The sequence below is a fragment of the Gigantopelta aegis genome, chromosome 1 (assembly GCF_016097555.1).
Source record: "Gigantopelta aegis isolate Gae_Host chromosome 1, Gae_host_genome, whole genome shotgun sequence".
NCBI lineage: Eukaryota > Metazoa > Mollusca > Gastropoda > Neomphalida > Peltospiridae > Gigantopelta > Gigantopelta aegis.
The window spans coordinates 11,987,210-12,001,301 of NC_054699.1; positions in this window are offsets into that span (position 1 = coordinate 11,987,210).

Genomic DNA, 14,092 nt, shown 5'->3' on the forward strand with positions numbered 1-14,092 from the left:
CATTGTACCTTCGGACGATTGAACCTTCGGACCATTGTACCTTCGGACGATTGAACCTTCAGACCATTGTACATTCGGACGATTGAACCTTCGGACCATTGTACCTTCGGACGATTGAACCTTCGGACGATTGAACCTTCAGACGATTGAACCTTCGGACCATTGTATCTTCGGACGATTGAACCTTCGGACCATTGTACCTTCGGACGATTGAACCTTCAGAAATTGTACCTTCGGACCATTGAACCTTCGAACGATTGAACCTTCAGACTATTGAACCTTCGGACCATTGTACCTTCGGATAATAGAGCTGTAACCGCCGGGAGTTAGGACATTCTTTGGGGCCATAGACGTAGTCAGTTTGGCCTTAGGTTTTGTGTAGGTCCGGACTCCCCTCCCTCCCGACCCTCACCTGGTCACACCAATGTTTAGAAAATATTTGTCAGCCCCTTTTCCAAACTTAATTTAATATTTTGTTTGTTTGGGATTTTTTTTTTTTTTTTTTTTGCATACTTGTGCTAATTGTATAGTCTTTCCCCCTAACCTCCCATGGGCTTAATGAATACTGTTCAATAATTATTATTAATTTTAGATCAGCCCATCTAAATATGCGCCGAAATTATATTATATTAATAATTTATATAGATTAGGAATGTTAATATTTCTCTTTAAGGGCGCAGTCAAAATTTATTAACCCCAATTTTTCCCTTTTTTATACTTTTGGTGTAAATATTCAAAATTTCAAAATTGACCGTAGTTGTTAGGTTATCCCTATCCCGAGTCAGACCCCCGATCCTATCGGAGGCCGTACGCGGTATGGGCGTGTTCGAAACCCTAGTGGTATATGGACACGTTAAACTAGTTACTAAGCTAAGCTAAGCTAGCCTAATGTAAACAAACACAAACTTGTGACAGAACGCTTTACTGTCCTTCAACAAAAAGATAACATCTTTATTCATGCTGAGCTTAGATCCGCAAATACGACAAAAACAAGATTGGTAATCGTCAAATTGGGTAAGGAATATCTCGCAGATTTAGAAACGTACATGATACAGCAAAATTAGTATTGAAAATATCACCACAAAGCACATTCCAAACTCATCGTCAAAACCTGTATGGCATTTGATGCAAATTTGATTTAATTTTCATAAATTAAACCAATGAATTGTGCTTACCATCTAAAATTAAGTAGAGTTTGAATTAAAGATTTTGTTGTGTTTTTTTTTATCATGATAGACTCGTAGCGTTTAGAATTGAAGGGCGCGTAACTCTGTTAGCATTATCCTTGTGTATTTCACACCTTCCTCACGAGCACAAACGTAAGTGTATTTCCTTAAGAACAAACGACAGACATGTATTCAAGAACAATGGCATCTATTAAAATTACTTGAAATGTTAACTTGTATGTTCGGTCCCGGTAAATTTCATCCACAAAACCCTAGTCGTTTCTCCCCCCAGACACGTGTCGATTTGCGTTTAATTAATTTAAAATATTCATTCAATGTGTGTGGGGTTTTTGTGGGGGTTTTTTTCTTCAGATATCGTTATTTCGTGTACAGTGCTTTGTGCTATTAATTATCAATTGATTTGTTGCTATGAAACAGACTGTAGCTTTGAAAGAGACCATAGTTAGAAATAAGTCATGTGACCACCTTATACTGGGAAGACATGTGTTCATGATCGCTCAGAGGGGAATTCAAAGTAAGCTTTGTTCAACATTTATACATTCATACATCAATGTAACGTACCTTGTACTGATTTCATCTAAATTTGCGTAATTTGATGTATGTCATTGTTAATTGTTAATTACAGTGGTGACACATTCATTTTGATGGGACGATGAGGTGCACTTTTATTTAATAGTATGGTGAAAGAAAAGCAGTTTGATGTACACAGGCACACATTTACTTCAGGGGCGGGACGTAGCCCAGTGGTAAAACGTTCGCTTGATGCGCGGTCGTTCTGGGATCGATCCCTGTCGGTGGGCCCATTGGGATATTTCTCGTTCCAGCCAGTGCACCACGACGTGTATATCAAAGGCCGTGGTATGTGTTATCCTGTCTGTGGGATGGTGCATATAAAAGATCCCTTGCTGCTAATCGAAAAGAGTAGCCCATGAAGTGGCGACAGCGGGTTTCCTCTCATCATCTGTGTGGTCCTTAACCATATGTTTGACGCCATATAACCGTAAATAAAATGTGTTGAATGCGTCGTTAAATAAAACACTTCTTTCTTTTACATTTACTTCAGTGCATTAATGCAGTGTTAAATCAGCATTTAAAGGTTAGACACATCTTAAAAATAATTGTTTCATGAATGTCTTCATATTTATTTTATTAAATTTAATGCAACAAACGTTCGATGCTAAACAAAAAACAAACACCACAACAACCATTTGCTTCTGGGAACATGTAACATATTTGGGTCAATGTCAAATCCGGTAACATTTTGGAAAAGATAACAATGAGAAACAAAGTAGGTTTAATTTTGTTTTATTACTATAACAAATAAAGACAATGTATTGAAGTAACAGAATATCATAATTTGCAATATCGGGCTAAGTTGATTTTTTAAAAATAAAATAATCAAAAACAATAGTGTGCGTTTTCTGTCCATACTGTTACCACACTATTATGTGATGTAGGATCAATTCACATTGAAGATACATATACCATGATAGTAATTCCAGTGATATAATGTTTGAAATAATATTGACATTTCTTTGTGTGAATTTCACAACAATGCTCATAACAATTCTAAAATTGCTCAGAATGGACGACTGTCAATTGTGATTAATGATATATCTGGTATATTACCAGAGTTAAAAGTACACACACATGTTGCAATCATCTCGATACGCCTTTAGAAAAAAATAAAATATCAAGAATCATTTGAATAAAAAAATAAACTTAATTAAATTACTAATAACAGTAAGGACGCATAGGTAACAGGATGGACACTTGGTGTTGACATTTTCACTCTAACATTTTGTATTTTTGCGTATTTCGAGCACATAATTTGCCATTAAGCTAACGTTTGGTCAGAGTGTACTTACATTTGTTGATTTGGGAAAATTGTTTCAATGTGATGGTATAAGAAGACGATCGCACATGTCTTTATGAGTTCATAAAATAGCCTCCATAAACTAGCAACATTATGGACATTGGGTTTTAACAGTATGTTTGGTTTCTGTCAAAATGCTGTCATTTCTAATAAAAAACACGGTATTCATTACTACTTTAAATACAATTTCAACCGAATGTTTTGAAATCACTCCAGACATAATAGTAAGGGCAACTTGACCAAACTGTATATTAACTAACAATGAATATAACAAGTAACTTCTGTTTTGCTGCGATTATTAACCATTGGAGTGAAACAATTTCGCCTATTAAATAACTTTTAATATTTTGGCGCAAAAGTAAAAAAAGTAAAACATCTAATCCATCATTCCTTAACTGTAAAACACGTTTAAGAAAAGTCTGACTATAACTTGAATATTGCTAAACAGTAATATACATGTATTCCATACTGTTTTTATCAAATGATTTTAAAAGCTTCAGATCTGTCACAATTATTTTCCACAATTCTGAATCAATTTCAAAGTATGTGGAATTTTGAATTGCTTTTGGATGAGGGATTACAGCTAAAATATTGTCGAATTCATACCAACAGCGATCTTTAACAATTTTAGGCCAGTAAAAATTGTTCAAATGCCTCTTGTGCCCAATCTTATGCATACATTCTACAAAGAGTTAATTTTGTTCATCCACATCAAGAACAATGTCAGGATAGGCATCACCATCATACAGAACTAGAACAAGAAGAGAAGGTTCAGGTAGATCTAGCTTTAAGTCGGTTAACGTCATATGGGTATATATTTTGTCAGATACAACATTCTCAAAATACCCTTTGGAGACTGAAGGTTTGGAAGTTGATGGTGCCTCAGAATCACCACTGACTGGTTGTGGAGTACAATCGTCACTGTTTGTTTTGGCTGACTGACAGGATGGTTTTGGCTGAATATGATCAGAATTCTGAATCCAATTTCTGACTGTGGTTGTGAATTTGAACTGTTTCCAAGCATGATCAACACATGGACTGGCTGTGGAACAAGTACAACTAACATCTCTATAAAACAAAACTCCAGCTGTATCTGTCAACAACTGATGCAGACTCATTGCACCTGCAATAGGTTGTAGCTTCCGAATGCCAACACTTCTGCTTACGATATCTATATCTTCCTGTAGAATAAGATACAAGAGTACTTTCGTCCCAGAATTCTTGAGTTCTTGTAAGAATGTTGCTGCATTGAAAATATTTTTACCTTGAAGCACAAGATTATGAGCAGTTCTCTTTAATGACCCCCCTACTCCATATGGAACCCCACTTCCATGGCCAGCCTCATGGAAATTCCAGAAGGCTTTCTGCCGATACTGTGATGCTGGACCATCACTGTAGAAATGTATAGTGTTCACTAATGGGTTTTCTACTAGTATATTTGTAATAACTGGGGTCAGGTGACTCCACACAGCATATGGTCCATGATCCAATGAATCGGAAATGGAACAAAATGTTTTAGGAACTTGCAGTTTTGCCACATAATACACCCCAGTGTGAAGGGTTATCTGCTTCTTTGAAGCACCAAAGTGCATGCTCTGAATTTCTCTGTCAAGTTTTGTTACATAATTCTCTGCAAAGTCAACATGAATGAGACACTCATTTTCAGACATATGCTTTTGCAGTTTTCTGTAGTGGTCAAATTGATTTCTCATGTTAATCACGTGTCTCTTAAACTTAACTAAATGATCATAGAAACTATCCCAGAGTTGTCCAACAGAGCCAGTTATTTCCTCCCTGACCGTAAATGTAACATCTTGTTTTGAGTTTTTTTATTATTCTACTCTCCTTTTTAGTTCTCCACTGTGTCCATGTGATATGTTCATTCCTGGCATAAGTTTGTCTGTCTATTGTTTTTAATGTGCATTCATTGCAGTAACCATACATGCATGCCTTTTTACTAGTATCACAAACTATCATTTAATCTATTGTCTGTAGGTCACGTGTTTGCAACATCTTCAGACTGTGCAACTTATCAACCATATACTGGATATTTCCATGCTGTTTGCGTAGACAAGTCTTTCTATCTAATTCGGTAGCTTTCTTGACCCAAAATGGTTTCAATCTGCAGAAAACAGGATAGCTTAAACAAAGTTCAAACTTTTCTGACAAAAACTTTTTTATGTAGATGTTTACATGAATCTGTGAACAAGCGTTTCTGTATTTTGATCTTGCTCTTTGTTACAGTTTGTTTCATGCCAGTTGCAACACTGCTGTTATCGTCTCTCTGAAAAATATCCTCTACCTTCTTTCTTAATCTTCTTTAAAGACAGGTTCTCCATGAACTTTTAACCTCTCCTCTTCTCAGGGAAATTCCAAGAGAACCCATTGCGAATGTTTTCAGCTTATATTTCTTCAGTGTGCTTTCAGCAATGTTTGTAACAATTGTATGTTTTTTTGTTTTTTTTTGTAGCACTAGTGTTGTATTTCAATTTTATTTCATCTATCAGTGCATGGTGAAAATGTTTTTCTTGTTATTTTCTGTGATCTCTTCCTTAATAGATCTTTAGTACGAGTTCTTGGTGTATCCAGTAATTGTTTTGGTCTTTCGGATATGTTCTGAATCGTTCTTAATCTTATCCATCATTTCTTGTAAAGTTCAACCTTCCGGTGCTCAGCTTGTAATTGTTTTCTCAAATTGTTATTTTCTCTATAACATTTTCCCTTCTCTCTATTTCGTCTTCTTTGTGCATGTATTCTCTGTCGATTATGTCCTTGTGGAATTTCCGGTGAAGTAGGAGGGGTTGTGCTCTTTGCGAGAATTTCTTTTAAATCATTTTGAGTTTTTTAATATTGTTTTGTTTCATATTTCTCCAGTATTTTCTCTTCATTCTCTTCTCGCTTTCACTTCGCGTCGCAATTGGTTTGCTTAATCCCTTTTCTTTTTTAAGATCATTTCTTCGTTTTTCCTTTTGAAGATATCTGGTTCTTTTTATTGGGTCCTCGTCCCTGCGCTGTCGATATCGACGCTCTTTTTCTGCTGTTGACAAGCCCATTTGTTAATTATCAATTAATATTTATATTAGGTTTTTTAAAGAGAGAACTGAATCTAGTAACTATAATTGTATCATGTACATACATGTACTCTCACATAATAAAATGATTAGATTAATTACTGATAGAACTTATTTGAAAAGTTAGGATATTTTGCTGTAATAAAATGTTAGAAATTATATTTTATTACTATTTAATATCCACCCTGTTCTCATTTGTCAGTAACACTATGGACTAATACAGTAAAAGTATGAATGTGTCCATACTGTTACCATTTCATGAGTAACAGTATGGACTATAACAGTTAGGACAATTTTACAATATTTTAGCAATTATGTACACAAGGTCAAGGTCAAATGTACAATGCCCGGTCGGTACACGGAGTGCTCTTAGACAGCATAATTTCCTTAAATGTTTTAAAATGTAATTTCTAATTTTGACATATGCTAAGACAGTAACAGTATGGATGCTCAAAATTCGTATGCAAAGAAATATACTTACTTGTACAAAAAGTTGTATCTTCTTGTCCAGGTTTGTAAATTAATTTCATATTCAAATAACGAGACAGGAAGTGGAAGATCCTTTGTAGGAGGTACAACAAGACAAAGTTCATGGACCACCAATTATGAACATTTTATGATGGAGGTAACAGTATGGACATATATGTAAGGGACACATATTTAATTTTAAAAAATCCTAAAATAACATTATCAAAAATAAAGTATAATAGCATAGTATTATTACTTAATATCTCATGTTTACATTTATGCAGAAAAAGTTAAAGAATAATATTTTTTAAACCAAATATTAAACTTTGTATAACTTCACCCCTTGCAAGGGACATGAGATTTTGGCATAATTTCTTAAATAAAATACTGATTTTTTAAAAACTAATGTCCGAAATATATTACAAATATATGTGGTTTTGTGCATTGATGTAAAAGTAATAGTCTGTGAAACAAATTGGGAAATATATACATTTTATAATATAATTTAGGGCCGGGACCGAAAATGTTACCATTTTTAATATTGACCTGTTTAACATGTGCAGAAATGCCAGAAACATAATTAGGTATACATGCATGATATACTATATTTATTCAAGACAGACATATTTTATTGTCGTTCGGTGTTACAGAGGTACAATGAGCATTCGTTCATAATGAGGAGGAAAATACACAAAAATAATGAAAGAGATTGTCGGCCTTGTGAAAAACGGGAAAAAACATAAACACATGTTTAGGAATTGTAAATCAGCTTTACCCTTATGTTGAACAAATACATGTAATTTTTTTTTTAATTTTTTTTCTTTTTGGGGGGGGGGGGGGGTAATGAAAACATAATCATTTACGATTACAGCAGTGTGTAACATTTCGTTGTTAAAAATGTTATTTATTTTTGAAGATTTTAAAAATCTCTTCAATCGGACGTGTCCTACCTTTACTCTTTATTATTAGTTCATAAAGATTAACTCGAATTTAAGTGCACATTGAGTTCATCAGGCGTAGCCATTTTTTCATTAGCAATCCTATGGCCTTCCGAGCCATTTTGCTCGGAATGGAATTGCGGTCGAATTAACGACTACTAGCCCGAGTACTCTGACTGTAAGGGAGCTAGACGGAAAATATGGACATACATTCGCTCTCATTACAGTCAGAGACCAGGCTATGTAATGTTTTGGCAATCGCCGACCACGAAGAAGTAGTCAAAGATTTCCGCTCTAATACCACAACAATCCTATGTTTGACGTCAAATACGTTTACATCGACCATTTTCGAGTTCCTTGATTAAACTGGTTTTAGATATTAATCACTAATACACACACTACAGTCTCTTCATTCCCCCCGGTGATACTCGAAAGTACCTCTTGTACATTTCGCGGTCTTCGGCTTCCAATTCTGTAATAAGATTTTTAAAAACGCCTCGTTTCACATGCCGTTGTATTCACGAACGGACCCAAATATTTCGTCGACGAATTCTTATTATCATGAGCATTACCAAAAAAAGCTATCCTCTTTTTGTAAAAAGACGCTGCCATTTTGTGACCATGTGACTTCACACAGTTGATGGGGTGCTACTGGTCATGTTTCACACGTTGTTGTTGTTTGTTTGTTTGTTTGTTTTTTTTGCCATGCGCGTTGACTCGTTTCGACATCTGCGAAAGGATGTCCGTAACACGAAACATTTTTGTTTTTGAAAAACAGTTTTGTTTGCCGTGTGCGTTCGGCTTTAAAGGACAAGACGAAGTCAAGTCCTAAATCCAAAAATTGTGTGATAAATTCGTATAGTTAATAACGAAACAGTGATATTATCCCTATTCTAATACTACACCTATTAGGAGTATCTGTAAGCAAGACATCCCACAAATATTAACAACCTAATTACCTATTCTCCTTACTTCCGATATTCAACGAAATCGCTTGTAGTAAGTACAAGTATGACGTAATGGGTTTTTTCGTTCTCTTCATATGATTTCACTGACTTTGGCGGCACATTTATTGGTAATGTAGCCTGTGTTTTGAACATGATTTATTGTAATACAGGATATACTAAAATACATATTTTCGTTTTCTATTAATTTTTGTTGCAAGACTTTTGGATATGATTTGACTTTACATTTGTGAGCGGCGTTTCAACCTCATTGTTATATCGTTAGATAAATAATTCTTAGTTATCAGAGTAACTTGTGTAACTCGACCGAAGTCGGCCCAAGTTGATTGTCTGTTCAGTTAGCGTCATTAATAAAGAATGGACGTTTGATTGAATTGGTGTGTATTTTGATAAAATACACCACACCTGGCGACGAGAACATTTACGCAAGTGTTTGAAGGACCGTGTGAGTTAAATGATTGATCCGAATTTAAACCGATGTGTTTTAAACGTCGTGTGATAGCAGTTGAGTGCTGTATGAATTACGTCACGCCGGTTAAACGTTCGACAGCGTGGGTTTCTGGCAAACAAGGGATGCAACTCTTGTCTACCAAGTGCGCGAAACGTACAACCTAAAACAATGGCTCAAACAATTGGAGAAATAGACTGTTTTGATGAAACGGTCGAAACATGGCCTATCTATATCGAAAGTTTAGATCAGTATTTTGAAGTGAACGAAATTCCTGAAGAAAACAAATTGCCAGCGTTGTTAAGTCTCATTGGCCCCAAAACGTATGAGTTATTCCGAACACTGACGAAACCAGAATTACCTAAAACAAAAACATGTACTGAAGTTTGTGAAATTTTGACAAGACACCTGTCACCAAAACCACTGCTGATAGCAGAACGATTTCGGTTCCATAGCCGAGATCAAATACCAGGTGAATCAATAAAAACATTTATGACAGTTTGAAGAAAACTAACTGAATTTTGTGAATTTTGTACTTTTCTAAATGAAGCCCTTCGATATAGAGTTGTATGTGGTTTGATAAATGAGCAGATTCAGAAAGGAGTGCTCTCTGAAGATAACTTGACATATCATAAGGCAGAAAAGATTGCTGTAGCAATGGCATCCACAATAAAAGATTCAAGTGAACTACAACTTCATTCAAAGCTTACTTTTCCTGTAAACAAAGTTTAAAAATTCACACAGGGAGGAAAAAGTAATGAATCGTCTGCTTGGCCGAAGTGTGGTAGATGTGGTTACCATGGTCATACACCTGACAAGTGTAAATTTAAAGGTGCTGCCTACCGACAGTGTGGAAAAAAAGGGACATTTGCAGTCAATGTGTAGATCGAAACCAGTTAAATACCCAGCCCGTAATTCCAGACCTTGCATACCACAGAAAAACAGGAAGGTGAATGCAATTACAAATGATAAGATTGCATCTAAGGATGATGTCCTGTATGACAATGTTTCTCGTATTGACATTCACTCTGATAAGAAGGATAATGCAGTTATCAAAGTTTTTCCTAAGGTGGGAGTTGGATACAAGATCTGCAATATCTGCAATACCATTTGATCAGTACAAGAAATATTATAGCAAGATGAAATTAGAGCCAACTGATTTAACACTGGAAACTTACATTGGGGAGAAGTGTAACTGTTTGCTGTGAAAACCAAACAGAACAATTAGATCTCTATGTAGGAAAGTGAGGTGGTGCTGCATTATTTGGCCGAGATTGGCTAAATAAAATTCATTTGGATTGGAAATCCATCAGATCTGTCAACAAAATGGAGAAAACATTTTTGACATATGAAAATGGTGAAAAGTCTTCTTAATGAATTCAAGGATGTTTTCCAAGACATATGAAGGCGAAACTGATCTTGAAAGAGAATGCAACACCAAAGTTCTACAAGGCCAGACACGTGCCTTATTCTCTTCGTTCCAAGGTTGAAGCTGAGCTAGACAGATTGGAAGATGTCAACATAATCACTAAAGTCAAACATAGTGAATGGGCAACTCCAGTTGTTCCAGTAGTCAAACCGAATGGCGGTGTCCGGATTTGTGGAGATTTTAAAGCCACAGTGAATCCGTAACTCTGCGTGGCACAGTATCCCTTGCCTTTGATTACAGACATATTTGCAAACTTAGCAGGTGGTGAAAAGTTCAGTAAAATAGACTTGAGACAAGGTTATCTACATATGGAGATGGATAAACAATCTAAACAATTGTTGACAATCAATACACACAAAGGCTTGCACCAATATAACCGACTGATGTTTGGAATTTCATCAGCATCAGCAATTTGGCAAAGAGCCATGGATCAAGTATTGCAGGGTATTCCGGGAACACAGTGCATGTTGGATGACATAATAATCACTGGAAAGAATGGCCAAGAACATCTAGATAATCTCAGACGTGTACTTGGCCGTTTGCAAGAATATGGACTGTGCGTCAATCGTGAGAAATGTGAATTCTTCAAAGACGACAAAGTGTTCTGTGGGCGCACGATTGACAAAGATGGTCTTCACAAAACTAAAGAGAACATTGATGCTGTTGTAAACGCTAAATGACCAGAGCATGTGAGTCAAGTGCGTTCTCTTCTGGGACTTGTCAGTTACTACCATCGATTCCTACTGGAGAAAGATCACAAGTGGTGTTGGACTAAAGACTGTGAAACGTCATTCCAAGAGATAAAGCAAATGATGGTTTCTGACCAAATGTTAACACACTATGATATGAACTTACCAGTGAAACTGGCATGTGATGCTTCATCGTATGGAATTGGAGCAGTTTTATCCCACATTATGAAAGACGGGTCCGAAAGACCGATTGCCTATGCTTCTCGTTCCTTGGCCAGTGCAGAACGAAAGTATGCACAAATAGACAAGGAGGCATTAGCGCTTGTCTGGGGTATTACGAAGTTCCATAACTACATATATGGAAGGAGATTTACCCTAGTTACAGATCACCAACCACTTATTTCGATTTTCCATCCTGAAAAATGTGTGCCAACCAATATGCCTTGTTCCTTGCAGGACATGATTATGAAATTGAGTATAAGAACACTTCAAAACATTCAAATGCTGATGCCTTATCTAGGCTGCCGTCACAAACTGTTGAAAGTGTGGAAGATCCTGTAGAAATGTTCATATGTCACAATTTGAAGTGTTACCAGTCACTTGAGAAATGGTGAAAAGAGATACAATCCCAGATAAAATATTATCTCAAGTATTCCAGGCAAAAATGACTGGGTGGAAAGAAAAGGATGCAGAGGTTTTGAAACCATAATACTCCAGACGTAATGAACTTACAACATTTCAAGGTTGTGTGATGTGGGTAGCCGAATTATTATTCCAGCTAAATTGCAATCCGCTGTGTTGGATGAACTGCACATGGGGCATCTTGTTGTGGTGAAAATGAAAACAATGGCCTGAAGTTATGGCTGGTGGCCTAAGATGGACCAATACATCTAAAACTTAGCAAAACATTGCCAGGGATGCTGCAAGTTGAGAAACAATCCTCAACATGCACCAATCCACCACTGGGAGTGGCCTTCTACTCCTTGGTACCGCATACATGTCGATTATGCAGGTCCTTTCCAGGGACACATGGTTTTGGTGATTGTTGACAGTCATTCAAAGTGGCCAGAAGTGATATGTACAAACTCCATCACATCAACACACACAATAGAGATTCTTCGAACCATTTTTGCTGGAAATGGTATCCCAGTACAATTGGTGAGTGACAACGGTCCTCAGTTCAAATCGGAGGAATGCAATATGTTCATAAAACAAAATGGAATATTACATTTAACATCAGCTTCCTATCACCCCGCGACAAATGGACAGGCTGAACGATTCGTCCAAACGTTTAAACATGCTATGAATACAGTGAAGGAGAAGAATAGATCAGTGAACAAGAAGTTGGCAAATTTTCTGCTATCTTATCGGAATGCTCCTCATCAACAACAGGACAGACTCCAGCAAACTTGTTCATGATGAGATGAATAAGATCACGACTAGATTTGTTGAAACCAGAAGTCGCTACTCGGGTATACAACAAGTAGCTCAAGCAGCTAGGAGGGAAATAAACCAAGTTACGAGAGTTTGAACCAGGTCAGCGAGTTTTGGCTCGTAACTATATGAATGTGCCAAAGTGGGTATAAGGAACTATTGTATCGCGAAATGGACATTTGTCATATGAAGTCAAAGTTGGATCTGACACAATCTGGCGTCGACACACAGATCAGCTACTTAATGCCAACATAAAGGACACGGACACGAGTGTACCCAATCAAACACTTCCAGCAATTACTCCTCAGATGGATGTGTGCATCAACGATTCTGAAGGTGATGTAATTATACCAGTCATTTCAACCTGTGATTCCACAAACAGAGACAATAACATTGTTCCAGACATGGTTCCAGAAATGTCACCAGAATCTGTTCTAAAAAAGACAAATGACCCACCTGAACGCCGATACCCGGTCAGAACACGAACAGCTCCTGACAGACTGAACTTGTAGACTATTTGAAAATTAGAGTTAATCCAATTAGTGATGTTTAATCATTTTATTTCAGGTTGGAACATTGATTTTAATAGTTTCCAAGTGAAGGATATTCAGAACTGTTTTCCTAAGTAGAAACTGTTAGTGGGGAGGAAGTGTTATATCGTTAGATAAATAATTTTTAGTTATCAGAGTAACTTGTGTAACTCGACCGAAGTCGGCCCAAGTAATTGTCTTGATAGATTGTATCATTTATTCTGATTGGTTGAGTTGACTGTCTGTTCAGTTAGCGCCATTAATAAAGAATGAAAGTTTGATTGAATTGGTGTGTATTTGGATAAAATACACCTCACTCATAATGAATTATTTTGAGGAATTCGCCTGGTTTAATTCTGTACAAAAACCACGTTGATGGGGTAGGTCTACAAGTTGATATATGTTGCAAACATATTTTCACTTAAAGTTTTTATAAATACATAAAATAATATGCATTTACTAAAGTGTAAGTATTATTTTCAAACGTTTTTCAAAATTGTGCAATATTTTAAAGCAATTAATGTTGTTTAAAATTGCGTTTAAAAAATCAAGTCATTTCCAACTTGTCTTCTTTATCAATTTTATTGTCCCAAAAAGTATGTTCTAAACAAAAATAAGGTACTTCAGATTGTGATATAATTATTTCTGATGAACCTGCTTGCACCCTTTTGAGAACACAAATTAGAAGAGAAGACCACAAGAAACATGCGATCGATCAGTCACCGGACCTTACTTTGGGTGGGTGGGTTCACGTTCATTGCTGCTACCGAAGTGTTAAAAGTTACAATAGCACGAACTAATAACAAATAGTAATAATAACATCATTTTCAACTGAAATTAGTAATTGTTTTGAAAATTATTTATATCGACGTTTAAATATAATGGAAGACGCGGAATTAATATACTACCGAAAACACCACACATAGTGACAGCATATGGGACGAGTTCTCGGAATTGTGTTACCATGATAAACCCTGGTTGCCCAAGACAGCATACATCTATCGTCCGATTTATCAAGAAAATTAACCAGTAGAACAAAGGCTTATTTGAAAGTTGT